This window comes from Lissotriton helveticus, chromosome 12 (genome assembly GCF_964261635.1).
Source record: "Lissotriton helveticus chromosome 12, aLisHel1.1, whole genome shotgun sequence".
In the NCBI taxonomy this organism is placed as follows: Eukaryota; Metazoa; Chordata; class Amphibia; order Caudata; family Salamandridae; genus Lissotriton; species Lissotriton helveticus.
Genome location: NC_136073.1, coordinates 658,179,174 through 658,206,625, shown reverse-complemented (window position 1 = coordinate 658,206,625; position 27,452 = coordinate 658,179,174). Strand labels below are relative to the sequence as shown.

Sequence of the window (27,452 nt, the reverse complement as noted above, 5' to 3'; positions counted from 1 at the left end):
GGTATTTTCAAAATCTAAGAAAGAGGACAAGAACCAGGCCGGTGAGGGAAGCAGGCCCAAATTTCAGAGTCTCTGCTCAAAGCACAGAAAATCAAAAAGGTGGACAGTTCCCATGCGTCTGTCTGGGAATATGCAAATTCTTTTCTGTACACACCTCAGCTCATTAGGAGGTGTTGCGGCTGCTGGGCAAGGGGAACGGGAAGCGTGCATCAGGCTTTAGGTGAAGTGGCACTGTAGGACTTTTGTCCCCCAGCGATTTTACGCTTTCCACACCATCCTTCCAATCGTTAGGCTGTGAGCCACCACTGTGCTCTGCACATAGCCATGCACTTTAAGTCCCTTTTTCGCACGTACTTTCATTAAACCTGAATATAGAAGTATATATCTGTCTAGGCTAGAAGCACATGAAACAGGACTGGCGTGCCGCTTCAAGTGTACTTGAGAGGAATCTGACTCAGGATTGGCCACCCTCTCAGGGCACCGACTCAGGATTGGCCAACCTCTAACGGGCACAAATAACGGGCAAGCCCTATGAAAAGCACAGCGTGAGTCTAGGTGCCACCTTGAAAAAGGAGGGTGACGTCTGGCCTCTGACAGCAGGAATATTAAGAGAGGAGAAAACATACTGCCTGCTATCGTGAAATTCCAAGATAGTCACGAAAAGCAATCTCATGCACTGCACAAGCTCTTTCCCATGATGCACCTCTCCTGCACTCTGTCTATGCAAATGAGCAAGCAGAGAGTTCAGGAATAAAACACCTAAGCTCATGTCCCCAAAAAACAGCAGCCGACAACTCGCAGATATTCCCCAATTTCTAATGCTTTTCTTTTAAACACACGATAAACAGCCTCACCTGTGGTAAGGCTTAAAAAAATTGAATAAACTCGTAAATGTTCTTCTCAACGGAAATCTTTAGTAAAAGGCGAAAGATTTTTTTGTTTTGAAGAGAAACCAGAGTAAGTTAGAATATGGCTCTCTGGGGGTAAGTGGCACCACATCAAAGACCCCGTCATTGCGAGGGTGAGGACCTGAGAGGTATTTTCAGGCTCTAAGAAAGAGGACAAGAACCAGGCCGGTGAGGGAAGCAGGCCCAAATTTCAGAGTCTCTGCTCAAAGCACAGAAAATCAAAAAGGTGGACAGTTCCCATGCGTCTGTCTGGGAATATGCAAATTCTTTTCTGTACACACCTCAGCTCATTAGGAGGCGTTGCAGCTGCTGGGCAAGGGGAACGGGAAGCGTGCATCAGGCTTTAGGTGAAGTGGCACTGTAGGACTTTCGTCCCCCAGCGATTTTACGCTTTCCACACCATCCTTCCAATCGATAGGCTGTGAGCCACCACTGTGCTCTGCACATAGCCATGCACTTTAAGTCCCTTTTTCGCACGTACTTTCATTAAACCTGAATATAGAAGTATATATCTGTCTAGGCTAGAGGCACATAAAACAGGACTGGCGTGCAGCTTCAAGTGTACCTGAGAGGAATCTGACTCAGGATTGGCCACCCTCTCAGGGCACCGACTCAGGATTGGCCAACCTCTAACGGGCACAAATAATGGGCAAGCCCTATGAAAAGCACAGTGTGAGTCTAGGTGCCACCTTGAAAAAGGAGGGTGACGTCTGGCCTCTGACAGCAGGAATATTAAGAGAGGAGAAAACATACTGCCTGCTATCGTGAAATTCCAAGATAGTCACGAAAAGCAATCTCATGCACTGCACAAGCTCTTTCCCATGATGCACCTCTCCTGCACTCTGCCTATGCAAATGAGCAAGCAGAGAGTTCAGGAATAAAACACCTAAGCTCATGTCCCCAAAAAACAGCAGCAGACAACTTGCAGATATTCACCAATTTCTAATGCTTTTCTTTTAAACACACGATAAACAGCCTCACCTGTGGTAAGGCTTAAAAAAATTGAATAAATTCGTAAATGTTCCTCTCCACAGAAATCTTTAGTAAAAGGCAAAAGATTTTTTCATTTTGAAGAGAAACCAGAGTAAGTTAGAATATGGCTCTCTGGGGGTAAGTGGCACCACATCAAAGACACCGTCATTGCGAGGGTGAGGACCTGAGAGGTATTTTCAGGCTCTAAGAAAGAGGACAAGAACCAGGCCGGTGAGGGAAGCAGGCCCAAATTTCAGAGTCTCTGCTCAAAGCACAGAAAATCAAAAAGGTGGACAGTTCCCATGCGTCTGTCTGGGAATATGCAAATTCTTTTCTGTACACACCTCAGCTCATTAGGAGGCGTTGCGGCTGCTGGGCAAGGGGAACGGGAAGCGTGCATCAGGCTTTAGGTGAAGTGGCACTGTAGGACTTTTGTCCCCCAGCATTTTACGCTTTCCACACCATCCTTCCAATCGATAGGCTGTGAGCCACCACTGTGCTCTGCACATAGCCATGCACTTTAAGTCCCTTTTTCGCACGTACTTCCATTAAACCTGAATATAGAAGTATATATCTGTCTAGGCTAGAGGCACATAAAACAGGACTGGCGTGCCGCTTCAAGTGTACCTGAGAGGAATCTGACTCAGGATTGGCAACCCTCTCAGGGCACCGACTCAGGATTGGCCAACCTCTAACGGGCACAAATAACGGGCAAGCTCTATGAAAAGCACAGCGTGAGTCTAGGTGCCACCTTGAAAAAGGAGGGTGACGTCTGGCCTCTGACAGCAGGAATATTAAGAGAGGAGAAAACATACTGCCTGCTATCGTGAAATTCCAAGATAGTCACGAAAAGCAATCTCATGCACTGCACAAGCTCTTTCCCATGATGCACCTCTCCTGCACTCTGTCTATGCAAATGAGCAAGCAGAGAGTTCAGGAATAAAACACCTAAGCTCATGTCCCCAAAAAACAGCAGCAGGCAACTCGCAGATATTTCCCAATTTCTAATGCTTTTCTTTTAAACACACGATAAACAGCCTCACCTGTGGTAAGGCTTAAAAAAATTGAATAAACTCGTAAATGTTCCTCTCCACGGAAATCTTTAGTAAAAGGCGAAAGATTTTTTCGTTTTGAAGAGAAACCAGAGTAAGTTAGAATATGGCTCTCTGGGGGTAAGTGGCACCACATCAAAGACCCCGTCATTGCGAGGGTGAGGACCTGAGAGGTATTTTCAGGCTCTAAGAAAGAGGACAAGAACCAGGCCGGTGAGGGAAGCAGGCCCAAATTTCAGAGTCTCTGCTCAAAGCACAGAAAATCAAAAAGGTGGACAGTTCCCATGCGTCTGTCTGGGAATATGCAAATTCTTTTCTGTACACACCTCAGCTCATTAGGAGGCGTTGCGGCTGCTGGGCAAGGGGAACGGGAAGCGTGCATCAGGCTTTAGGTGAAGTGGCACTGTAGGACTTTTGTCCCCCAGCGATTTTACGCTTTCCACACCATCCTTCCAATCGATAGGCTGTGAGCCACCACTGTGCTCTGCACATAGCCATGCACTTTAAGTCCCTTTTTCGCACGTACTTTAATTAAACCTGAATATAGAAGTATATATCTGTCTAGGCTAGAGGCACATGAAAAAGGACTGGCGTGCTGCTTCAAGTGTACCTGAGAGGAATCTGACTCAGGATTGGCCACCCTCTCAGGGCACCGACTCAGGATTGGCCAACCTCTAACGGGCACAAATAATGGGCAAGCCCTATGAAAAGCACAGCGTGAGTCTAGGTGCCACCATGAAAAAGGAGGGTGACGTCTGGCCTCTGACAGCAGGAATATTAAGAGAGGAGAAAACATACTGCCTGCTATCGTGAAATTCCAAGATAGTCACGAAAAGCAATCTCATGCACTGCACACGCTCTTTCCCATGATGCACCTCTCCTGCACTCTGTCTATGCAAATGAGCAAGCAGAGAGTTCAGGAATAAAACACCTAAGCTCATGTCCCCAATAAAAAAGCAGCAGACAACTCGCAGATATCCACCAATTTCTAATGCTTTTCTTTAAACACACGATAAACAGCCTCACCTGTGGTAAGGCTTAAAAAAATTGAATAAACTCATAAATGTTCCTCTCCACGAAAATCTTTAGTAAAAGGCGAAAGATTTTTTCGTTTTGAAGAGAAACCAGAGTAAGTTAGAATATGGCTCTCTGGGGGTAAGTGGCACCACATCAAAGACCCCGTCATTGTGAGGGTGAGGACCTGAGAGGTATTTTCAAAATCTAAGAAAGAGGACAAGAACCAGGCCGGTGAGGGAAGCAGGCCCAAATTTCAGAGTCTCTGCTCAAAGCACAGAAAATCAAAAAGGTGGACAGTTCCCATGCGTCTGTCTGGGAATATGCAAATTCTTTTCTGTACACACCTCAGCTCATTAGGAGGTGTTGCGGCTGCTGGGCAAGGGGAATGGGAAGCGTGCATCAGGCTTTAGGTGAAGTGGCACTGTAGGACTTTTGTCCCCCAGCGATTTTACGCTTTCCACACCATCCTTCCAATCGTTAGGCTGTGAGCCACCACTGTGCTCTGCACATAGCCATGCACTTCAAGTCCCTTTTTCGCACGTACTTTCATTAAACCTGAATATAGAAGTATATATCTGTCTAGGCTAGAGGCACATGAAACAGGACTGGCGTGCCGCTTCAAGTGTACCTGAGAGGAATCTGACTCAGGATTGGCCACCCTCTCAGGGCACCGACTCAGGATTGGCCAACCTCTAACGGGCACAAATAACGGGCAAGCCCTATGAAAAGCACAGCGTGAGTCTAGGTGCCACCTTGAAAAAGGAGGGTGACGTCTGGCCTCTGACAGCAGGAATATTAAGAGAGGAGAAAACATACTGCCTGCTATCGTGAAATTCCAAGATAGTCACGAAAAGCAATCTCATGCACTGCACAAGCTCTTTCCCATGATGCACCTCTCCTGCACTCTGTCTATGCAAATGAGCAAGCAGAGAGTTCAGGAATAAAACACCTAAGCTCATGTCCCCAAAAAACAGCAGCAGACAACTCGCAGATATTCCCCAATTTCTAATGCTTTTCTTTTAAACACACGATAAACAGCCTCACCTGTGGTAAGGCTTAAAAAAATTGAATAAACTCGTAAATGTTCCTCTCCACGGAAATCTTTAGTAAAAGGCGAAAGATTTTTTCGTTTTGAAGAGAAACCAGAGTAAGTTAGAATATGGCTCTCTGGGGGTAAGTGGCACCACATTAAAGACCCCGTCATTGCGAGGGTGAGGACCTGAGAGGTATTTTCAAAATCTAAGAAAGAGGACAAGAACCAGGCCGGTGAGGGAAGCAGTCCCAAATTTCAGAGTCTCTACTCAAAGCACAGAAAATAAATCAAAAAGGTGGACAGTTCCCATGCGTCTGTCTGGGAATATGCAAATTCTTTTCTGTACACACCTCAGCTCATTAGGAGGTGTTGCGGCTGCTGGGCAAGGGGAATGGGAAGCGTGCATCAGGCTTTAGGTGAAGTGGCACTGTAGGACTTTTGTCCCCCAGCGATTTTACGCTTTCCACACCATCCTTCCAATCGTTAGGCTGTGAGCCACCACTGTGCTCTGCACATAGCCATGCACTTCAAGTCCCTTTTTCGCACGTACTTTCATTAAACCTGAATATAGAAGTATATATCTGTCTAGGCTAGAGGCACATGAAACAGGACTGGCGTGCCGCTTCAAGTGTACCTGAGAGGAATCTGACTCAGGATTGGCCACCCTCTCAGGGCACCGACTCAGGATTGGCCAACCTCTAACGGGCACAAATAACGGGCAAGCCCTATGAAAAGCACAGCGTGAGTCTAGGTGCCACCTTGAAAAAGGAGGGTGACGTCTGGCCTCTGACAGCAGGAATATTAAGAGAGGAGAAAACATACTGCCTGCTATCGTGAAATTCCAAGATAGTCACGAAAAGCAATCTCATGCACTGCACAAGCTCTTTCCCATGATGCACCTCTCCTGCACTCTGTCTATGCAAATGAGCAAGCAGAGAGTTCAGGAATAAAACACCTAAGCTCATGTCCCCAAAAAACAGCAGCAGACAACTCGCAGATATTCCCCAATTTCTAATGCTTTTCTTTTAAACACACGATAAACAGCCTCACCTGTGGTAAGGCTTAAAAAAATTGAATAAACTCGTAAATGGTCCTCTCCACGGAAATCTTTAGTAAAAGGCGAAAGATTTTTTCGTTTTGAAGAGAAACCAGAGTAAGTTAGAAAATGGCTCTCTGGGGGTAAGTGGCACCACATCAAAGACCCCGTCATTGCGAGGGTGAGGACCTGAGAGGTATTTTCAGGCTCTAAGAAAGAGGACAAGAACCAGGCCGGTGAGGGAAGCAGGCCCGAATTTCAGAGTCTCTGCTCAAAGCACAGAAAATCAAAAAGGTGGACAGTTCCCATGCGTCTGTCTGGGAATATGCAAATTCTTTTCTGTACACACCTCAGCTCATTAGGAGGCGTTGCGGCTGCTGGGCAAGGGGAACGGGAAGCGTGCATCAGGCTTTAGGTGAAGTGGCACTGTAGGACTTTTGTCCCCCAGCATTTTACGCTTTCCACACCATCCTTCCAATCGATAGGCTGTGAGCCACCACTGTGCTCTGCACATAGCCATGCACTTTAAGTCCCTTTTTCGCACTTACTTCCATTAAACCTGAATATAGAAGTATATATCTGTCTAGGCTAGAGGCACATAAAACAGGACTGGCGTGCCGCTTCAAGTGTACCTGAGAGGAATCTGACTCAGGATTGGCAACCCTCTCAGGGCACCGACTCAGGATTGGCCAACCTCTAACGGGCACAAATAACGGGCAAGCTCTATGAAAAGCACAGCGTGAGTCTAGGTGCCACCTTGAAAAAGGAGGGTGACGTCTGGCCTCTGACAGCAGGAATATTAAGAGAGGAGAAAACATACTGCCTGCTATCGTGAAATTCCAAGATAGTCACGAAAAGCAATCTCATGCACTGCACAAGCTCTTTCCCATGATGCACCTCTCCTGCACTCTGTCTATGCAAATGAGCAAGCAGAGAGTTGAGGAATAAAACACCTAAGCTCATGTCCCCAAAAAACAGCAGCAGGCAACTCGCAGATATTTCCCAATTTCTAATGCTTTTCTTTTAAACACACGATAAACAGCCTCACCTGTGGTAAGGCTTAAAAAAATTGAATAAACTCGTAAATGTTCCTCTCCACGGAAATCTTTAGTAAAAGGCGAAAGATTTTTTCGTTTTGAAGAGAAACCAGAGTAAGTTAGAATATGGCTCTCTGGGGGTAAGTGGCACCACATCAAAGACCCCGTCATTGCGAGGGTGAGGACCTGAGAGGTATTTTCAGGCTCTAAGAAAGAGGACAAGAACCAGGCCGGTGAGGGAAGCAGGCCCAAATTTCAGAGTCTCTGCTCAAAGCACAGAAAATCAAAAAGGTGGACAGTTCCCATGCGTCTGTCTGGGAATATGCAAATTCTTTTCTGTACACACCTCAGCTCATTAGGAGGCGTTGCGGCTGCTGGGCAAGGGGAACGGGAAGCGTGCATCAGGCTTTAGGTGAAGTGGCACTGTAGGACTTTTGTCCCCCAGCGATTTTACGCTTTCCACACCATCCTTCCAATCGATAGGCTGTGAGCCACCACTGTGCTCTGCACATAGCCATGCACTTTAAGTCCCTTTTTCGCACGTACTTTAATTAAACCTGAATATAGAAGTATATATCTGTCTAGGCTAGAGGCACATGAAAAAGGACTGGCGTGCTGCTTCAAGTGTACCTGAGAGGAATCTGACTCAGGATTGGCCACCCTCTCAGGGCACCGACTCAGGATTGGCCAACCTCTAACGGGCACAAATAATGGGCAAGCCCTATGAAAAGCACAGCGTGAGTCTAGGTGCCACCATGAAAAAGGAGGGTGACGTCTGGCCTCTGACAGCAGGAATATTAAGAGAGGAGAAAACATACTGCCTGCTATCGTGAAATTCCAAGATAGTCACGAAAAGCAATCTCATGCACTGCACAAGCTCTTTCCCATGATGCACCTCTCCTGCACTCTGTCTATGCAAATGAGCAAGCAGAGAGTTCAGGAATAAAACACCTAAGCTCATGTCCCCAATAAAAAAGCAGCAGACAACTCGCAGATATTCCCCAATTTCTAATGCTTTTCTTTTAAACACACGATAAACAGCCTCACCTGTGGTAAGGCTTAATAAAATTGAATAAACTCGTAAATGTTCCTCTCCACGGAAATCTTTAGTAAAAGGCGAAAGATTTTTTCGTTTTGAAGAGAAACCAGAGTAAGTTAGAATATGGCTCTCTGGGGGTAAGTGGCACCACATTAAAGACCCCGTCATTGCGAGGGTGAGGACCTGAGAGGTATTTTCAAAATCTAAGAAAGAGGACAAGAACCAGGCCGGTGAGGGAAGCAGTCCCAAATTTCAGAGTCTCTGCTCAAAGCACAGAAAATCAAAAAGGTGGACAGTTCCCATGCGTCTGTCTGGGAATATGCAAATTCTTTTCTGTACACACCTCAGCTCATTAGGAGGCGTTGCGGATGCTGGGCAAGGGGAACGGGAAGCGTGCATCAGGCTTTAGGTGAAGTGGCACTGTAGGACTTTTGTCCCCCAGCGATTTTACGCTTTCCACGCCATCCTTCCAATCGTTAGGCTGTGAGCCACCACTGTGCTCTGCACATAGCCATGCACTTTAAGTCCCTTTTTCGCACGTACTTTCATTAAACCTGAATATAGAAGTATATATCTGTCTAGGCTAGAGGCACATGAAACAGGACTGGCGTGCCGCTTCAAGTGTACCTGAGAGGAATCTGACTCAGGATTGGCCACCCTCTCAGGGCACCGACTCAGGATTGGCCAACCTCTATGGGGCACCTCTAATGGGCACAAATAACGGGCAAGCCCTATGAAAAGCACAGCGTGAGTCTAGGTGCCACCTTGAAAAAGGAGGGTGACGTCTGGCCTCTGACAGCAGGAATATTAAGAGAGGAGAAAACATACTGCCTGCTATCATGAAATTCCAAGATAGTCACAAAAAGCAATCTCATGCACTGCACAAGCTCTTTCCCATGATGCACCTCTCCTGCACTCTGTCTATGCAAATGAGCAAGCAGAGAGTTCAGGAATAAAACACCTAAGCTCATGTCCCCAAAAAACAGCATCAGACAACTCGCAGATATTCCTCAATTTCTAATGCTTATCTTTTAAACACACGATAAACAGCCTCACCTGTGGTAAGGCTTAAAAAAATTGAATAAACTCGTAAATGTTCCTCTCCACGGAAATCTTTAGTAAAAGGCGAAAGATTTTTTCGTTTTGAAGAGAAACCAGAGTAAGTTAGAATATGGCTCTCTGGGGGTAAGTGGCACCACATCAAAGACCCCGTCATTGCGAGGGTGAGGACCTGAGAGGTATTTTCAAAATCTAAGAAAGAGGACAAGAACCAGGCCGGTGAGGGAAGCAGGCCCAAATTTCAGAGTCTCTGCTCAAAGCACAGAAAATCAAAAAGGTGGACAGTTCCCATGCGTCTGTCTGGGAATATGCAAATTCTTTTCTGTACACACCTCAGCTCATTAGGAGGCGTTGCGGATGCTGGGCAAGGGGAACGGGAAGCATGCATCAGGCTTTAGGTGAAGGGGCACTGTAGGACTTTTGTCCCCTAGCGATTTTACGCTTTCCACACCATCCTTCCAATCGTTAGGCTGTGAGCCACCACTGTGCTCTGCACATAGCCATGCACTTTAAGTCCCTTTTTCACACGTACTTTCATTAAACCTGAATATAGAAGCATATATCTGTCTAGGCTAGAGGCACATGAAACAGGACTGGCGTGCCGCTTCAAGTGTACCTGAGAGGAATCTGACTCAGGATTGGCCACCCTCTCAGGGCACCGACTCAGGATTGGCCAACCTCTATGGGGCACCTCCAACGGGCACAAATAACGGGCAAGCCCTATGAAAAGCACAGCGTGAGTCTAGGTGCCACCTTGAAAAAGGAGGGTGACGTCTGGCCTCTGACAGCAGGAATATTAAGAGAGGAGAAAACATACTGCCTGCTATCGTGAAATTCCAAGATAGTCACGAAAAGCAATCTCATGCACTGCACAAGCTCTTTCCCATGATGCACCTCTCCTGCACTCTGTCTATGCAAATGAGCAAGCAGAGAGTTCAGGAATAAAACACCTAAGCTCATGTCCCCAAAAAACAGCAGCAGACAACTCGCAGATATTCCCCAATTTCTAATGCTTTTCTTTTAAACACACGATAAACAGCCTCACCTGTGGTAAGGCTTAAAAAAATTGAATAAACTCGTAAATGTTCCTCTCCACGGAAATCTTTAGTAAAAGGCGAAAGATTTTTTCGTTTTGAAGAGAAACCAGACTAAGTTAGAATATGGCTCTCTGGGGGTAAGTGGCACCACATTAAAGACCCCGCCATTGCGAGGGTGAGGACCTGAGAGGTATTTTCAAAATCTAAGAAAGAGGACAAGAACCAGGCCGGTGAGGGAAGCAGTCCCAAATTTCAGAGTCTCTGCTCAAAGCACAGAAAATCAAAAAGGTGGACAGTTCCCATGCGTCTGTCTGGGAATATGCAAATTCTTTTCTGTACACACCTCAGCTCATTAGGAGGCGTTGCGGATGCTGGGCAAGGGGAACGGGAAGCGTGCATCAGGCTTTAGGTGAAGTGGCACTGTAGGACTTTTGTCCCCCAGCGATTTTACGCTTTCCACACCATCCTTCCAATCGTTTGGCTGTGAGCCACCACTGTGCTCTGCACATAGCCATGCACTTTAAGTCCCTTTTTCGCACGTACTTTCATTAAACCTGAATATAGAAGTATATATCTGTCTAGGCTAGAGGCACATGAAACAGGACTGGCGTGCCGCTTCAAGTGTACCTGAGAGGAATCTGACTCAGGATTGGCCACCCTCTCAGGGCACCGACTCAGGATTGGCCAACCTCTATGGGGCACCTCCAACGGGCACAAATAACGGGCAAGCCCTATGAAAAGCACAGCGTGAGTCTAGGTGCCACCTTGAAAAAGGAGGGTGACGTCTGGCCTCTGACAGCAGGAATATTAAGAGAGGAGAAAACATACTGCCTGCTATCATGAAATTCCAAGATAGTCACGAAAAGCAATCTCATGCACTGCACAAGCTCTTTCCCATGATGCACCTCTCCTGCACTCTGTCTATGCAAATGAGCAAGCAGAGGAGTTCAGGAATAAAACACCTAAGCTCATGTCCCCAAAAAACAGCAGCAGACAACTCGCAGATATTCCCCAATTTCTAATGCTTTTCTTTTAAACACACAATAAACAGCCTCACCTGTGGTAAGGCTTAAAAAAATTGAATAAACTCGTAAATGTTCCTCTCCACGGAAATCTTTAGTAAAAGGCGAAAGATTTTTTCGTTTTGAAGAGAAACCAGAGTAAGTTAGAATATGGCTCTCTGGGGGTAAGTGGCACCACATCAAAGACCCCGTCATTGCGAGGGTGAGGACCTGAGAGGTATTTTCAAAATCTAAGAAAGAGGACAAGAACCAGGCCGGTGAGGGAAGCAGGCCCAAATTTCAGAGTCTCTGCTCAAAGCACAGAAAATCAAAAAGGTGGACAGTTCCCATGCGTCTGTCTGGGAATATGCAAATTCTATTCTGTACACACCTCAGCTCATTAGGAGGCGTTGCGGATGCTGGGCAAGGGGAACGGGAAGCGTGCATCAGGCTTTAGGTGAAGTGGCACTGTAGGACTTTTGTCCCCCAGCGATTTTACGCTTTCCACACCATCCTTCCAATCGTTAGGCTGTGAGCCACCACTGTGCTCTGCACATAGCCATGCACTTTAAGTCCCTTTTTCGCACGTACTTTCATTAAACCTGAATATAGAAGCATATATCTGTCTAGGCTAGAGGCACATGAAACAGGACTGGCGTGCCGCTTCAAGTGTACCTGAGAGGAATCTGACTCAGGATTGGCCACCCTCTCAGGGCACCGACTCAGGATTGGCCAACCTCTATGGGGCACCTCCAACGGGCACAAATAACGGGCAAGCCCTATGAAAAGCACAGCGTGAGTCTAGGTGCCACCTTGAAAAAGGAGGGTGACGTCTGGCCTCTGACAGCAGGAATATTAAGAGAGGAGAAAACATACTGCCTGCTATCATGAAATTCCAAGATAGTCACGAAAAGCAATCTCATGCACTGCACAAGCTCTTTCCCATGATGCACCTCTCCTGCACTCTGTCTATGCAAATGAGCAAGCAGAGGAGTTCAGGAATAAAACACCTAAGCTCATGTCCCCAAAAAACAGCAGCAGACAACTCGCAGATATTCCCCAATTTCTAATGCTTTTCTTTTAAACACACAATAAACAGCCTCACCTGTGGTAAGGCTTAAAAAAATTGAATAAACTCGTAAATGTTCCTCTCCACGGAAATCTTTAGTAAAAGGCGAAAGATTTTTTCGTTTTGAAGAGAAACCAGAGTAAGTTAGAATATGGCTCTCTGGGGGTAAGTGGCACCACATCAAAGACCCCGTCATTGCGAGGGTGAGGACCTGAGAGGTATTTTCAAAATCTAAGAAAGAGGACAAGAACCAGGCCGGTGAGGGAAGCAGGCCCAAATTTCAGAGTCTCTGCTCAAAGCACAGAAAATCAAAAAGGTGGACAGTTCCCATGCGTCTGTCTGGGAATATGCAAATTCTTTTCTGTACACACCTCAGCTCATTAGGAGGCGTTGCAGCTGCTGTGCAAGGGGAACGGGAAGCGTGCATCAGGCTTTAGGTGAAGTGGCACTGTAGGACTTTCGTCCCCCAGCGATTTTACGCTTTCCACACCATCCTTCCAATCGATAGGCTGTGAGCCACCACTGTGCTCTGCACATAGCCATGCACTTTAAGTCCCTTTTTCGCACGTACTTTCATTAAACCTGAATATAGAAGTATATATCTGTCTAGGCTAGAGGCACATGAAACAGGACTGGCGTGCCGCTTCAAGTGTACCTGAGAGGAATCTGACTCAGGATTGGCCACCCTCTCAGGGCACCGACTCAGGATTGGCCAACCTCTATGGGGCACCTCCAACGGGCACAAATAACGGGCAAGCCCTATGAAAAGCACAGCGTGAGTCTAGGTGCCACCTTGAAAAAGGAGGGTGACGTCTGGCCTCTGACAGCAGGAATATTAAGAGAGGAGAAAACATACTGCCTGCTATCGTGAAATTCCAAGATAGTCACGAAAAGCAATCTCATGCACTGCACAAGCTCTTTCCCATGATGCACCTCTCCTGCACTCTGTCTATGCAAATGAGCAAGCAGAGAGTTCAGGAATAAAACACCTAAGCTCATGTCCCCAAAAAACAGCAGCAGACAACTCGCAGATATTCCCCAATTTCTAATGCTTTTCTTTTAAACACACGATAAACAGCCTCACCTGTGGTAAGGCTTAAAAAAATTGAATAAACTCGTAAATGTTCCTCTCCACGGAAATCTTTAGTAAAAGGCGAAATATTTTTTTATTTTGAAGAGAAACCAGAGTAAGTTAGAATATGGCTCTCTGGGGGTAAGTGGCACCACATCAAAGACCCCGTCATTGCGAGGGTGAGGACCTGAGAGGTATTTTCAAAATCTAAGAAAGAGGACGAGAACCAGGCCGGTGAGGGAAGCAGGCCCAAATTTCAGAGTCTCTGCTCAAAGCACAGAAAATCAAAAAGGTGGACAGTTCCCATGCGTCTGTCTGGGAATATGCAAATTCTTTTCTGTACACACCTCAGCTCATTAGGAGGCGTTGCGGCTGCTGGGCAAGGGGAACGGGAAGCGTGCATCAGGCTTTAGGTGAAGTGGCACTGTAGGACTTTTGTCCCCCAGCGATTTTACGCTTTCCACACCATCCTTCCAATCGTTAGGCTGTGAGCCACCACTGTGCTCTGCACATAGCCATGCACTTTAAGTCCCTTTTTCGCACGTACTTTCATTAAACCTGAATATAGAAGTATATATCTGTCTAGGCTAGAGGCACATGAAACAGGACTGGCGTGCCGCTTCAAGTGTACCTGAGAGGAATCTGACTCAGGATTGGCCACCCTCTCAGGGCACCGACTCAGGATTGGCCAACCTCTATGGGGCACCTCCAACGGGCACAAATAAAGGGCAAGCCCTATGAAAAGCACAGCGTGAGTCTAGGTGCCACCTTGAAAAAGGAGGGTGACGTCTGGCCTCTGACAGCAGGAATATTAAGAGAGGAGAAAACATACTGCCTGCTATCGTGAAATTCCAAGATAGTCACGAAAAGCAATCTCATGCACTGCACAAGCTCTTTCCCATGATGCACCTCTCCTGCACTCTGTCTATGCAAATGAGCAAGCAGAGAGTTCAGGAATAAAACACCTAAGCTCATGTCCCCAAAAAACAGCATCAGACAACTCGCAGATATTCCTCAATTTCTAATGCTTTTCTTTTAAACATACGATAAACAGCCTCACCTGTGGTAAGGCTTAACAAAATTGAATAAACTCGTAAATGTTCCTCTCCACGGAAATCTTTAGTAAAAGGCGAAAGATTTTTTCGTTTTGAAGAGAAACCAGAGTAAGTTAGAATATGGCTCTCTGGGGGTAAGTGGCACCACATCAAAGACCCCGTCATTGCGAGGGTGAGGACCTGAGAGGTATTTTCAAAATCTAAGAAAGAGGACAAGAACCAGGCCGGTGAGGGAAGCAGGCCCAAATTTCAGAGTCTCTGCTCAAAGCACAGAAAATCAAAAAGGTGGACAGTTCCCATGCGTCTGTCTGGGAATATGCAAATTCTTTTCTGTACACACCTCAGCTCATTAGGAGGCGTTGCGGATGCTGGGCAAGGGGAACGGGAAGCGTGCATCAGGCTTTAGGTGAAGTGGCACTGTAGGACTTTTGTCCCCCAGCGATTTTACGCTTTCCACACCATCCTTCCAATCGTTAGGCTGTGAGCCACCACTGTGCTCTGCACATAGCCATGCACTTTAAGTCCCTTTTTCGCACGTACTTTCATTAAACCTGAATATAGAAGCATATATCTGTCTAGGCTAGAGGCACATGAAACAGGACTGGCGTGCCGCTTCAAGTGTACCTGAGAGGAATCTGACTCAGGATTGGCCACCCTCTCAGGGCACCGACTCAGGATTGGCCAACCTCTATGGGGCACCTCCAACGGGCACAAATAACGGGCAAGCCCTATGAAAAGCACAGCGTGAGTCTAGGTGCCACCTTGAAAAAGGAGGGTGACGTCTGGCCTCTGACAGCAGGAATATTAAGAGAGGAGAAAACATACTGCCTGCTATCATGAAATTCCAAGATAGTCACGAAAAGCAATCTCATGCACTGCACAAGCTCTTTCCCATGATGCACCTCTCCTGCACTCTGTCTATGCAAATGAGCAAGCAGAGGAGTTCAGGAATAAAACACCTAAGCTCATGTCCCCAAAAAACAGCAGCAGACAACTCGCACATATTCCCCAATTTCTAATGCTTTTCTTTTAAACACACAATAAACAGCCTCACCTGTGGTAAGGCTTAAAAAAATTGAATAAACTCGTAAATGTTCCTCTCCACGGAAATCTTTAGTAAAAGGCGAAAGATTTTTTCGTTTTGAAGAGAAACCAGAGTAATTTAGAATATGGCTCTCTGGGGGTAAGTGGCACCACATCAAAGACCCCGTCATTGCGAGGGTGAGGACCTGAGAGGTATTTTCAAAATCTAAGAAAGAGGACAAGAACCAGGCCGGTGAGGGAAGCAGGCCCAAATTTCAGAGTCTCTGCTCAAAGCACAGAAAATCAAAAAGGTGGACAGTTCCCATGCGTCTGTCTGGGAATATGCAAATTCTTTTCTGTACACACCTCAGCTCATTAGGAGGCGTTGCAGCTGCTGTGCAAGGGGAACGGGAAGCGTGCATCAGGCTTTAGGTGAAGTGGCACTGTAGGACTTTCGTCCCCCAGCGATTTTACGCTTTCCACACCATCCTTCCAATCGATAGGCTGTGAGCCACCACTGTGCTCTGCACATAGCCATGCACTTTAAGTCCCTTTTTCGCACGTACTTTCATTAAACCTGAATATAGAAGTATATATCTGTCTAGGCTAGAGGCACATGAAACAGGACTGGCGTGCCGCTTCAAGTGTACCTGAGAGGAATCTGACTCAGGATTGGCCACCGACTCAGGATTGGCCAACCTCTATGGGGCACCTCCAACGGGCACAAATAACGGGCAAGCCCTATGAAAAGCACAGCGTGAGTCTAGGTGCCACCTTGAAAAAGGAGGGTGACGTCTGGCCTCTGACAGCAGGAATATTAAGAGAGGAGAAAACATACTGCCTGCTATCATGAAATTCCAAGATAGTCACGAAAAGCAATCTCATGCACTGCACAAGCTCTTTCCCATGATGCACCTCTCCTGCACTCTGTATATGCAAATGAGCAAGCAGAGAGTTCAGGAATAAAACACCTAAGCTCATGTCCCCAAAAAACAGCAGCAGACAACTCGCAGATATTCCCCAATTTCTAATGCTTTTCTTTTAAACACACAATAAACAGCCTCACCTGTGGTAAGGCTTAAAAAAATTGAATAAACTCGTAAATGTTCCTCTCCACGGAAATCTTTAGTAAAAGGCGAAAGATTTTTTCGTTTTGAAGAGAAACCAGAGTAAGTTAGAATATGGCTCTCTGGGGGTAAGTGGCACCACATCAAAGACCCCGTCATTGCGAGGGTGAGGACCTGAGAGGTATTTTCAGGCTCTAAGAAAGAGGACAAGAACCAGGCCGGTGAGGGAAGCAGGCCCAAATTTCAGAGTCTCTGCTCAAAGCACAGAAAATGAAAAAGGTGGACAGTTCCCATGCGTCTGTCTGGGAATATGCAAATTCTTTTCTGTACACACCTCAGCTCATTAGGAGGCGTTGCGGCTGCTGGGCAAGGGGAACGGGAAGCGTGCATCAGGCTTTAGGTGAAGCGGCACTGTAGGACTTTTGTCCCCCAGCGATTTTACGCTTTCCACACCATCCTTCCAATCGTTAGGCTGTGAGCCACCACTGTGCTCTGCACATAGCCATGCACTTTAAGTCCCTTTTTCGCACGTACTTTCATTAAACCTGAATATAGAAGTATATATCTGTCTAGGCTAGAGGCACATGAAACAGGACTGGCGTGCCGCTTCAAGTGTACCTGAGAGGAATCTGACTCAGGATTGGCCACCCTCTCAGGGCACCGACTCAGGATTGGCCAACCTCTATGGGGCACCTCCAACGGGCACAAATAACGGGCAAGCCCTATGAAAAGCACAGCGTGAGTCTAGGTGCCACCTTGAAAAAGGAGGGTGACGTCTGGCCTCTGACAGCAGGAATATTAAGAGAGGAGAAAACATACTGCCTGCTATCGTGAAATTCCAAGATAGTCACAAAAAGCAATCTCATGCACTGCACAAGCTCTTTCCCATGATGCACCTCTCCTGCACTCTGTCTATGCAAATGAGCAAGCAGAGAGTTCAGGAATAAAACACCTAAGCTCATGTCCCCAAAAAACAGCATCAGACAACTCGCAGATATTCCTCAATTTCTAATGCTTTTCTTTTAAACACACGATAAACAGCCTCACCTGTGGTAAGGCTTAAAAAAATTGAATAAACTCGTAAATGTTCCTCTCCACGGAAATCTTTAGTAAAAGGCGAAAGATTTTTTCGTTTTGAAGAGAAACCAGAGTAAGTTAGAATATGGCTCTCTGGGGGTAAGTGGCACCACATCAAAGACCCCGTCATTGCGAGGGTGAGGACCTGAGAGGTATTTTCAAAATCTAAGAAAGAGGACAAGAACCAGGCCGGTGAGGGAAGCAGGCCCAAATTTCAGAGTCTCTGCTCAAAGCACAGAAAATCAAAAAGGTGGACAGTTCCCATGCGTCTGTCTGGGAATATGCAAATTCTTTTCTGTACACACCTCAGCTCATTAGGAGGCGTTGCGGATGCTGGGCAAGGGGAACGGGAAGCGTGCATCAGGCTTTAGGTGAAGTGGCACTGTAGGACTTTTGTCCCCCAGCGATTTTACGCTTTCCACACCATCCTTCCAATCGTTAGGCTGTGAGCCACCACTGTGCTCTGCACATAGCCATGCACTTTAAGTCCCTTTTTCGCACGTACTTTCATTAAACCTGAATATAGAAGCATATATCTGTCTAGGCTAGAGGCACATGAAACAGGACTGGCGTGCCGCTTCAAGTGTACCTGAGAGGAATCTGACTCAGGATTGGCCACCCTGTCAGGGCACCGACTCAGGATTGGCCAACCTCTATGGGGCACCTCCAACGGGCACAAATAACGGGCAAGCCCTATGAAAAGCACAGCGTGAGTCTAGGTGCCACCTTGAAAAAGGAGGGTGACGTCTGGCCTCTGACAGCAGGAATATTAAGAGAGGAGAAAACATACTGCCTGCTATCATGAAATTCCAAGATAGTCACGAAAAGCAATCTCATGCACTGCACAAGCTCTTTCCCATGATGCACCTCTCCTGCACTCTGTCTATGCAAATGAGCAAGCAGAGGAGTTCAGGAATAAAACACCTAAGCTCATGTCCCCAAAAAACAGCAGCAGACAACTCGCAGATATTCCCCAATTTCTAATGCTTTTCTTTTAAACACACAATAAACAGCCTCACCTGTGGTAAGGCTTAAAAAAATTGAATAAACTCGTAAATGTTTCTCTCCACGGAAATCTTTAGTAAAAGGCGAAAGATTTTTTCGTTTTGAAGAGAAACCAGAGTAAGTTAGAATATGGCTCTCTGGGGGTAAGTGGCACCACATCAAAGACCCCGTCATTGCGAGGGTGAGGACCTGAGAGGTATTTTCAAAATCTAAGAAAGAGGACAAGAACCAGGCCGGTGAGGGAAGCAGGCCCAAATTTCAGAGTCTCTGCTCAAAGCACAGAAAATCAAAAAGGTGGACAGTTCCCATGCGTCTGTCTGGGAATATGCAAATTCTTTTCTGTACACACCTCAGCTCATTAGGAGGCATTGCGGCTGCTGGGCAAGGGGAACGGGAAGCGTGCATCAGGCTTTAGGTGAAGTGGCACTGTAGGACTTTTGTCCCCCAGCGATTTTACGCTTTCCACACCATCCTTCCAATCGTTAGGCTGTGAGCCACCACTGTGCTCTGCACATAGCCATGCACTTTAAGTCCCTTTTTCGCACGTACTTTCATTAAACCTGAATATAGAAGTATATATCTGTCTAGGCTAGAGGCACATGAAACAGGACTGGCGTGCCGCTTCAAGTGTACCTGAGAGGAATCTGACTCAGGATTGGCCACCCTCTCAGGGCACCGACTCAGGATTGGCCAACCTCTATGGGGCACCTCCAACGGGCACAAATAACGGGCAAGCCCTATGAAAAGCACAGCGTGAGTCTAGGTGCCACCTTGAAAAAGGAGGGTGACGTCTGGCCTCTGACAGCAGGAATATTAAGAGAGGAGAAAACATACTGCCTGCTATCGTGAAATTCCAAGATAGTCACGAAAAGCAATCTCATGCACTGCACAAGCTCTTTCCCATGATGCACCTCTCCTGCACTCTGTATATGCAAATGAGCAAGCAGAGAGTTCAGGAATAAAACACCTAAGCTCATGTCCCCAAAAAACAGCAGCAGACAACTCGCAGATATTCCCCAATTTCTAATGCTTTTCTTTTAAACACACAATAAACAGCCTCACCTGTGGTAAGGCTTAAAAAAATTGAATAAACTCGTAAATGTTCCTCTCCACGGAAATCTTTAGTAAAAGGCGAAAGATTTTTTCGTTTTGAAGAGAAACCAGAGTAAGTTAGAATATGGCTCTCTGGGGGTAAGTGGCACCACATCAAAGACCCCGTCATTGCGAGGGTGAGGACCTGAGAGGTATTTTCAAAATCTAAGAAAGAGGACAAGAACCAGGCCGGTGAGGGAAGCAGGCCCAAATTTCAGAGTCTCTGCTCAAAGCACAGAAAATCAAAAAGGTGGACAGTTCCCATGCGTCTGTCTGGGAATATGCAAATTCTTTTCTGTACACACCTCAGCTCATTAGGAGGCGTTGCGGATGCTGGGCAAGGGGAACGGGAAGCGTGCATCAGGCTTTAGGTGAAGTGGCACTGTAGGACTTTTGTCCCCCAGCGATTTTACGCTTTCCACACCATCCTTCCAATCGTTAGGCTGTGAGCCACCACTGTGCTCTGCACATAGCCATGCACTTTAAGTCCCTTTTTCGCACGTACTTTCATTAAACCTGAATATAGAAGCATATATCTGTCTAGGCTAGAGGCACATGAAACAGGACTGGCGTGCCGCTTCAAGTGTACCTGAGAGGAATCTGACTCAGGATTGGCCACCCTCTCAGGGCACCGACTCAGGATTGGCCAACCTCTATGGGGCACCTCCAACGGGCACAAATAACGGGCAAGCCCTATGAAAAGCACAGCGTGAGTCTAGGTGCCACCTTGAAAAAGGAGGGTGACGTCTGGCCTCTGACAGCAGGAATATTAAGAGAGGAGAAAACATACTGCCTGCTATCGTGAAATTCCAAGATAGTCACGAAAAGCAATCTCATGCACTGCACAAGCTCTTTCCCATGATGCACCTCTCCTGCACTCTGTATATGCAAATGAGCGAGCAGAGAGTTCAGGAATAAAACACCTAAGCTCATGTCCCCAAAAAACAGCAGCAGACAACTCGCAGATATTCCCCAATTTCTAATGCTTTTCTTTTAAACACACAATAAACAGCCTCACCTGTGGTAAGGCTTAAAAAAATTGAATAAACTCATAAATGTTCCTCTCCACGAAAATCTTTAGTAAAAGGCGAAAGATTTTTTCGTTTTGAAGAGAAACCAGAGTAAGTTAGAATATGGCTCTCTGGGGGTAAGTGGCACCACATCAAAGACCCCGTCATTGTGAGGGTGAGGACCTGAGAGGTATTTTCAAAATCTAAGAAAGAGGACAAGAACCAGGCCGGTGAGGGAAGCAGGCCCAAATTTCAGAGTCTCTGCTCAAAGCACAGAAAATCAAAAAGGTGGACAGTTCCCATGCGTCTGTCTGGGAATATGCAAATTCTTTTCTGTACACACCTCAGCTCATTAGGAGGTGTTGCGGCTGCTGGGCAAGGGGAATGGGAAGCGTGCATCAGGCTTTAGGTGAAGTGGCACTGTAGGACTTTTGTCCCCCAGCGATTTTACGCTTTCCACACCATCCTTCCAATCGTTAGGCTGTGAGCCACCACTGTGCTCTGCACATAGCCATGCACTTCAAGTCCCTTTTTCGCACGTACTTTCATTAAACCTGAATATAGAAGTATATATCTGTCTAGGCTAGAGGCACATGAAACAGGACTGGCGTGCCGCTTCAAGTGTACCTGAGAGGAATCTGACTCAGGATTGGCCACCCTCTCAGGGCACCGACTCAGGATTGGCCAACCTCTAACGGGCACAAATAACGGGCAAGCCCTATGAAAAGCACAGCGTGAGTCTAGGTGCCACCTTGAAAAAGGAGGGTGACGTCTGGCCTCTGACAGCAGGAATATTAAGAGAGGAGAAAACATACTGCCTGCTATCGTGAAATTCCAAGATAGTCACGAAAAGCAATCTCATGCACTGCACAAGCTCTTTCCCATGATGCACCTCTCCTGCACTCTGTCTATGCAAATGAGCAAGCAGAGAGTTCAGGAATAAAACACCTAAGCTCATGTCCCCAAAAAACAGCAGCAGACAACTCGCAGATATTCCCCAATTTCTAATGCTTTTCTTTTAAACACACGATAAACAGCCTCACCTGTGGTAAGGCTTAAAAAAATTGAATAAACTCGTAAATGTTCCTCTCCACGGAAATCTTTAGTAAAAGGCGAAAGATTTTTTCGTTTTGAAGAGAAACCAGAGTAAGTTAGAATATGGCTCTCTGGGGGTAAGTGGCACCACATTAAAGACCCCGTCATTGCGAGGGTGAGGACCTGAGAGGTATTTTCAAAATCTAAGAAAGAGGACAAGAACCAGGCCGGTGAGGGAAGCAGTCCCAAATTTCAGAGTCTCTACTCAAAGCACAGAAAATAAATCAAAAAGGTGGACAGTTCCCATGCGTCTGTCTGGGAATATGCAAATTCTTTTCTGTACACACCTCAGCTCATTAGGAGGTGTTGCGGCTGCTGGGCAAGGGGAATGGGAAGCGTGCATCAGGCTTTAGGTGAAGTGGCACTGTAGGACTTTTGTCCCCCAGCGATTTTACGCTTTCCACACCATCCTTCCAATCGTTAGGCTGTGAGCCACCACTGTGCTCTGCACATAGCCATGCACTTCAAGTCCCTTTTTCGCACGTACTTTCATTAAACCTGAATATAGAAGTATATATCTGTCTAGGCTAGAGGCACATGAAACAGGACTGGCGTGCCGCTTCAAGTGTACCTGAGAGGAATCTGACTCAGGATTGGCCACCCTCTCAGGGCACCGACTCAGGATTGGCCAACCTCTAACGGGCACAAATAACGGGCAAGCCCTATGAAAAGCACAGCGTGAGTCTAGGTGCCACCTTGAAAAAGGAGGGTGACGTCTGGCCTCTGACAGCAGGAATATTAAGAGAGGAGAAAACATACTGCCTGCTATCGTGAAATTTCAAGATAGTCACGAAAAGCAATCTCATGCACTGCACAAGCTCTTTCCCATGATGCACCTCTCCTGCACTCTGTCTATGCAAATGAGCAAGCAGAGAGTTCAGGAATAAAACACCTAAGCTCATGTCCCCAAAAAACAGCAGCAGACAACTCGCAGATATTCCCCAATTTCTAATGCTTTTCTTTTAAACACACGATAAACAGCCTCACCTGTGGTAAGGCTTAAAAAAATTGAATAAACTCGTAAATGGTCCTCTCCACGGAAATCTTTAGTAAAAGGCGAAAGATTTTTTCGTTTTGAAGAGAAACCAGAGTAAGTTAGAAAATGGCTCTCTGGGGGTAAGTGGCACCACATCAAAGACCCCGTCATTGCGAGGGTGAGGACCTGAGAGGTATTTTCAGGCTCTAAGAAAGAGGACAAGAACCAGGCCGGTGAGGGAAGCAGGCCCGAATTTCAGAGTCTCTGCTCAAAGCACAGAAAATCAAAAAGGTGGACAGTTCCCATGCGTCTGTCTGGGAATATGCAAATTCTTTTCTGTACACACCTCAGCTCATTAGGAGGCGTTGCGGCTGCTGGGCAAGGGGAACGGGAAGCGTGCATCAGGCTTTAGGTGAAGTGGCACTGTAGGACTTTTGTCCCCCAGCATTTTACGCTTTCCACACCATCCTTCCAATCGATAGGCTGTGAGCCACCACTGTGCTCTGCACATAGCCATGCACTTTAAGTCCCTTTTTCGCACTTACTTCCATTAAACCTGAATATAGAAGTATATATCTGTCTAGGCTAGAGGCACATAAAACAGGACTGGCGTGCCGCTTCAAGTGTACCTGAGAGGAATCTGACTCAGGATTGGCAACCCTCTCAGGGCACCGACTCAGGATTGGCCAACCTCTAACGGGCACAAATAACGGGCAAGCTCTATGAAAAGCACAGCGTGAGTCTAGGTGCCACCTTGAAAAAGGAGGGTGACGTCTGGCCTCTGACAGCAGGAATATTAAGAGAGGAGAAAACATACTGCCTGCTATCGTGAAATTCCAAGATAGTCACGAAAAGCAATCTCATGCACTGCACAAGCTCTTTCCCATGATGCACCTCTCCTGCACTCTGTCTATGCAAATGAGCAAGCAGAGAGTTGAGGAATAAAACACCTAAGCTCATGTCCCCAAAAAACAGCAGCAGGCAACTCGCAGATATTTCCCAATTTCTAATGCTTTTCTTTTAAACACACGATAAACAGCCTCACCTGTGGTAAGGCTTAAAAAAATTGAATAAACTCGTAAATGTTCCTCTCCACGGAAATCTTTAGTAAAAGGCGAAAGATTTTTTCGTTTTGAAGAGAAACCAGAGTAAGTTAGAATATGGCTCTCTGGGGGTAAGTGGCACCACATCAAAGACCCCGTCATTGCGAGGGTGAGGACCTGAGAGGTATTTTCAGGCTCTAAGAAAGAGGACAAGAACCAGGCCGGTGAGGGAAGCAGGCCCAAATTTCAGAGTCTCTGCTCAAAGCACAGAAAATCAAAAAGGTGGACAGTTCCCATGCGTCTGTCTGGGAATATGCAAATTCTTTTCTGTACACACCTCAGCTCATTAGGAGGCGTTGCGGCTGCTGGGCAAGGGGAACGGGAAGCGTGCATCAGGCTTTAGGTGAAGTGGCACTGTAGGACTTTTGTCCCCCAGCGATTTTACGCTTTCCACACCATCCTTCCAATCGATAGGCTGTGAGCCACCACTGTGCTCTGCACATAGCCATGCACTTTAAGTCCCTTTTTCGCACGTACTTTAATTAAACCTGAATATAGAAGTATATATCTGTCTAGGCTAGAGGCACATGAAAAAGGACTGGCGTGCTGCTTCAAGTGTACCTGAGAGGAATCTGACTCAGGATTGGCCACCCTCTCAGGGCACCGACTCAGGATTGGCCAACCTCTAACGGGCACAAATAATGGGCAAGCCCTATGAAAAGCACAGCGTGAGTCTAGGTGCCACCATGAAAAAGGAGGGTGACGTCTGGCCTCTGACAGCAGGAATATTAAGAGAGGAGAAAACATACTGCCTGCTATCGTGAAATTCCAAGATAGTCACGAAAAGCAATCTCATGCACTGCACAAGCTCTTTCCCATGATGCACCTCTCCTGCACTCTGTCTATGCAAATGAGCAAGCAGAGAGTTCAGGAATAAAACACCTAAGCTCATGTCCCCAATAAAAAAGCAGCAGACAACTCGCAGATATTCCCCAATTTCTAATGCTTTTCTTTTAAACACACGATAAACAGCCTCACCTGTGGTAAGGCTTAATAAAATTGAATAAACTCGTAAATGTTCCTCTCCACGGAAATCTTTAGTAAAAGGCGAAAGATTTTTTCGTTTTGAAGAGAAACCAGAGTAAGTTAGAATATGGCTCTCTGGGGGTAAGTGGCACCACATTAAAGACCCCGTCATTGCGAGGGTGAGGACCTGAGAGGTATTTTCAAAATCTAAGAAAGAGGACAAGAACCAGGCCGGTGAGGGAAGCAGTCCCAAATTTCAGAGTCTCTGCTCAAAGCACAGAAAATCAAAAAGGTGGACAGTTCCCATGCGTCTGTCTGGGAATATGCAAATTCTTTTCTGTACACACCTCAGCTCATTAGGAGGCGTTGCGGATGCTGGGCAAGGGGAACGGGAAGCGTGCATCAGGCTTTAGGTGAAGTGGCACTGTAGGACTTTTGTCCCCCAGCGATTTTACGCTTTCCACGCCATCCTTCCAATCGTTAGGCTGTGAGCCACCACTGTGCTCTGCACATAGCCATGCACTTTAAGTCCCTTTTTCGCACGTACTTTCATTAAACCTGAATATAGAAGTATATATCTGTCTAGGCTAGAGGCACATGAAACAGGACTGGCGTGCCGCTTCAAGTGTACCTGAGAGGAATCTGACTCAGGATTGGCCACCCTCTCAGGGCACCGACTCAGGATTGGCCAACCTCTATGGGGCACCTCTAATGGGCACAAATAACGGGCAAGCCCTATGAAAAGCACAGCGTGAGTCTAGGTGCCACCTTGAAAAAGGAGGGTGACGTCTGGCCTCTGACAGCAGGAATATTAAGAGAGGAGAAAACATACTGCCTGCTATCATGAAATTCCAAGATAGTCACAAAAAGCAATCTCATGCACTGCACAAGCTCTTTCCCATGATGCACCTCTCCTGCACTCTGTCTATGCAAATGAGCAAGCAGAGAGTTCAGGAATAAAACACCTAAGCTCATGTCCCCAAAAAACAGCATCAGACAACTCGCAGATATTCCTCAATTTCTAATGCTTATCTTTTAAACACACGATAAACAGCCTCACCTGTGGTAAGGCTTAAAAAAATTGAATAAACTCGTAAATGTTCCTCTCCACGGAAATCTTTAGTAAAAGGCGAAAGATTTTTTCGTTTTGAAGAGAAACCAGAGTAAGTTAGAATATGGCTCTCTGGGGGTAAGTGGCACCACATCAAAGACCCCGTCATTGCGAGGGTGAGGACCTGAGAGGTATTTTCAAAATCTAAGAAAGAGGACAAGAACCAGGCCGGTGAGGGAAGCAGGCCCAAATTTCAGAGTCTCTGCTCAAAGCACAGAAAATCAAAAAGGTGGACAGTTCCCATGCGTCTGTCTGGGAATATGCAAATTCTTTTCTGTACACACCTCAGCTCATTAGGAGGCGTTGCGGATGCTGGGCAAGGGGAACGGGAAGCATGCATCAGGCTTTAGGTGAAGGGGCACTGTAGGACTTTTGTCCCCTAGCGATTTTACGCTTTCCACACCATCCTTCCAATCGTTAGGCTGTGAGCCACCACTGTGCTCTGCACATAGCCATGCACTTTAAGTCCCTTTTTCACACGTACTTTCATTAAACCTGAATATAGAAGCATATATCTGTCTAGGCTAGAGGCACATGAAACAGGACTGGCGTGCCGCTTCAAGTGTACCTGAGAGGAATCTGACTCAGGATTGGCCACCCTCTCAGGGCACCGACTCAGGATTGGCCAACCTCTATGGGGCACCTCCAACGGGCACAAATAACGGGCAAGCCCTATGAAAAGCACAGCGTGAGTCTAGGTGCCACCTTGAAAAAGGAGGGTGACGTCTGGCCTCTGACAGCAGGAATATTAAGAGAGGAGAAAACATACTGCCTGCTATCGTGAAATTCCAAGATAGTCACGAAAAGCAATCTCATGCACTGCACAAGCTCTTTCCCATGATGCACCTCTCCTGCACTCTGTCTATGCAAATGAGCAAGCAGAGAGTTCAGGAATAAAACACCTAAGCTCATGTCCCCAAAAAACAGCAGCAGACAACTCGCAGATATTCCCCAATTTCTAATGCTTTTCTTTTAAACACACGATAAACAGCCTCACCTGTGGTAAGGCTTAAAAAAATTGAATAAACTCGTAAATGTTCCTCTCCACGGAAATCTTTAGTAAAAGGCGAAAGATTTTTTCGTTTTGAAGAGAAACCAGAGTAAGTTAGAATATGGCTCTCTGGGGGTAAGTGGCACCACATCAAAGACCCCGTCATTGCGAGGGTGAGGACCTGAGAGGTATTTTCAAAATCTAAGAAAGAGGACAAGAACCAGGCCGGTGAGGGAAGCAGGCCCAAATTTCAGAGTCTCTGCTCAAAGCACAGAAAATCAAAAAGGTGGACAGTTCCCATGCGTCTGTCTGGGAATATGCAAATTCTATTCTGTACACACCTCAGCTCATTAGGAGGCGTTGCGGATGCTGGGCAAGGGGAACGGGAAGCGTGCATCAGGCTTTAGGTGAAGTGGCACTGTAGGACTTTTGTCCCCCAGCGATTTTACGCTTTCCACACCATCCTTCCAATCGTTAGGCTGTGAGCCACCACTGTGCTCTGCACATAGCCATGCACTTTAAGTCCCTTTTTCGCACGTACTTTCATTA

At 46.6% G+C, this 27,452-nt stretch overlaps 26 non-coding genes across 26 annotated transcripts; all 26 read right to left on the bottom strand.

Moving 5' to 3' along the window:
* Positions 1–846: 846 nt before the first annotated feature.
* Positions 847–961, bottom strand: LOC144801049 (U5 spliceosomal RNA). The gene has a single exon (XR_013604925.1). It is a non-coding gene; the product is annotated as a U5 spliceosomal RNA (small nuclear RNA).
* Positions 962–1,881: 920 nt separating this feature from the next.
* Positions 1,882–1,996, bottom strand: LOC144800996 (U5 spliceosomal RNA). The gene has a single exon (XR_013604874.1). It is a non-coding gene; the product is annotated as a U5 spliceosomal RNA (small nuclear RNA).
* A 919-nt stretch (positions 1,997–2,915) lies between these two features.
* On the bottom strand, positions 2,916–3,030 carry LOC144800039 (U5 spliceosomal RNA). The gene has a single exon (XR_013603960.1). It is a non-coding gene; the product is annotated as a U5 spliceosomal RNA (small nuclear RNA).
* Positions 3,031–3,950: 920 nt separating this feature from the next.
* LOC144800598 (U5 spliceosomal RNA) lies at positions 3,951–4,065 on the bottom strand. The gene has a single exon (XR_013604492.1). It is a non-coding gene; the product is annotated as a U5 spliceosomal RNA (small nuclear RNA).
* A 920-nt stretch (positions 4,066–4,985) lies between these two features.
* On the bottom strand, positions 4,986–5,100 carry LOC144800038 (U5 spliceosomal RNA). Its single transcript, XR_013603959.1, has one exon. It is a non-coding gene; the product is annotated as a U5 spliceosomal RNA (small nuclear RNA).
* Positions 5,101–6,024: 924 nt separating this feature from the next.
* Positions 6,025–6,139, bottom strand: LOC144800646 (U5 spliceosomal RNA). Its single transcript, XR_013604537.1, has one exon. It is a non-coding gene; the product is annotated as a U5 spliceosomal RNA (small nuclear RNA).
* Positions 6,140–7,058: 919 nt separating this feature from the next.
* Positions 7,059–7,173, bottom strand: LOC144800037 (U5 spliceosomal RNA). Its single transcript, XR_013603958.1, has one exon. It is a non-coding gene; the product is annotated as a U5 spliceosomal RNA (small nuclear RNA).
* Positions 7,174–8,094: 921 nt separating this feature from the next.
* Positions 8,095–8,209, bottom strand: LOC144800667 (U5 spliceosomal RNA). The gene has a single exon (XR_013604556.1). It is a non-coding gene; the product is annotated as a U5 spliceosomal RNA (small nuclear RNA).
* A 933-nt stretch (positions 8,210–9,142) lies between these two features.
* LOC144800035 (U5 spliceosomal RNA) lies at positions 9,143–9,257 on the bottom strand. The gene has a single exon (XR_013603957.1). It is a non-coding gene; the product is annotated as a U5 spliceosomal RNA (small nuclear RNA).
* A 933-nt stretch (positions 9,258–10,190) lies between these two features.
* LOC144800826 (U5 spliceosomal RNA) lies at positions 10,191–10,305 on the bottom strand. Its single transcript, XR_013604710.1, has one exon. It is a non-coding gene; the product is annotated as a U5 spliceosomal RNA (small nuclear RNA).
* A 934-nt stretch (positions 10,306–11,239) lies between these two features.
* On the bottom strand, positions 11,240–11,354 carry LOC144800034 (U5 spliceosomal RNA). The gene has a single exon (XR_013603956.1). It is a non-coding gene; the product is annotated as a U5 spliceosomal RNA (small nuclear RNA).
* Positions 11,355–12,288: 934 nt separating this feature from the next.
* Positions 12,289–12,403, bottom strand: LOC144800033 (U5 spliceosomal RNA). The gene has a single exon (XR_013603955.1). It is a non-coding gene; the product is annotated as a U5 spliceosomal RNA (small nuclear RNA).
* A 933-nt stretch (positions 12,404–13,336) lies between these two features.
* LOC144800995 (U5 spliceosomal RNA) lies at positions 13,337–13,451 on the bottom strand. Its single transcript, XR_013604873.1, has one exon. It is a non-coding gene; the product is annotated as a U5 spliceosomal RNA (small nuclear RNA).
* Positions 13,452–14,384: 933 nt separating this feature from the next.
* Positions 14,385–14,499, bottom strand: LOC144800704 (U5 spliceosomal RNA). The gene has a single exon (XR_013604592.1). It is a non-coding gene; the product is annotated as a U5 spliceosomal RNA (small nuclear RNA).
* Positions 14,500–15,433: 934 nt separating this feature from the next.
* On the bottom strand, positions 15,434–15,548 carry LOC144800032 (U5 spliceosomal RNA). The gene has a single exon (XR_013603954.1). It is a non-coding gene; the product is annotated as a U5 spliceosomal RNA (small nuclear RNA).
* Positions 15,549–16,468: 920 nt separating this feature from the next.
* Positions 16,469–16,583, bottom strand: LOC144800030 (U5 spliceosomal RNA). Its single transcript, XR_013603952.1, has one exon. It is a non-coding gene; the product is annotated as a U5 spliceosomal RNA (small nuclear RNA).
* Positions 16,584–17,516: 933 nt separating this feature from the next.
* On the bottom strand, positions 17,517–17,631 carry LOC144800029 (U5 spliceosomal RNA). Its single transcript, XR_013603951.1, has one exon. It is a non-coding gene; the product is annotated as a U5 spliceosomal RNA (small nuclear RNA).
* A 934-nt stretch (positions 17,632–18,565) lies between these two features.
* Positions 18,566–18,680, bottom strand: LOC144801180 (U5 spliceosomal RNA). Its single transcript, XR_013605049.1, has one exon. It is a non-coding gene; the product is annotated as a U5 spliceosomal RNA (small nuclear RNA).
* A 933-nt stretch (positions 18,681–19,613) lies between these two features.
* On the bottom strand, positions 19,614–19,728 carry LOC144800028 (U5 spliceosomal RNA). The gene has a single exon (XR_013603950.1). It is a non-coding gene; the product is annotated as a U5 spliceosomal RNA (small nuclear RNA).
* Positions 19,729–20,661: 933 nt separating this feature from the next.
* LOC144800596 (U5 spliceosomal RNA) lies at positions 20,662–20,776 on the bottom strand. Its single transcript, XR_013604490.1, has one exon. It is a non-coding gene; the product is annotated as a U5 spliceosomal RNA (small nuclear RNA).
* A 920-nt stretch (positions 20,777–21,696) lies between these two features.
* On the bottom strand, positions 21,697–21,811 carry LOC144800027 (U5 spliceosomal RNA). Its single transcript, XR_013603949.1, has one exon. It is a non-coding gene; the product is annotated as a U5 spliceosomal RNA (small nuclear RNA).
* Positions 21,812–22,735: 924 nt separating this feature from the next.
* Positions 22,736–22,850, bottom strand: LOC144800645 (U5 spliceosomal RNA). The gene has a single exon (XR_013604536.1). It is a non-coding gene; the product is annotated as a U5 spliceosomal RNA (small nuclear RNA).
* Positions 22,851–23,769: 919 nt separating this feature from the next.
* LOC144800026 (U5 spliceosomal RNA) lies at positions 23,770–23,884 on the bottom strand. Its single transcript, XR_013603948.1, has one exon. It is a non-coding gene; the product is annotated as a U5 spliceosomal RNA (small nuclear RNA).
* Positions 23,885–24,805: 921 nt separating this feature from the next.
* Positions 24,806–24,920, bottom strand: LOC144800666 (U5 spliceosomal RNA). Its single transcript, XR_013604555.1, has one exon. It is a non-coding gene; the product is annotated as a U5 spliceosomal RNA (small nuclear RNA).
* A 933-nt stretch (positions 24,921–25,853) lies between these two features.
* LOC144800025 (U5 spliceosomal RNA) lies at positions 25,854–25,968 on the bottom strand. Its single transcript, XR_013603947.1, has one exon. It is a non-coding gene; the product is annotated as a U5 spliceosomal RNA (small nuclear RNA).
* A 933-nt stretch (positions 25,969–26,901) lies between these two features.
* On the bottom strand, positions 26,902–27,016 carry LOC144800024 (U5 spliceosomal RNA). The gene has a single exon (XR_013603946.1). It is a non-coding gene; the product is annotated as a U5 spliceosomal RNA (small nuclear RNA).
* Between the last annotated feature and the right edge of the window lie 436 nt (positions 27,017–27,452).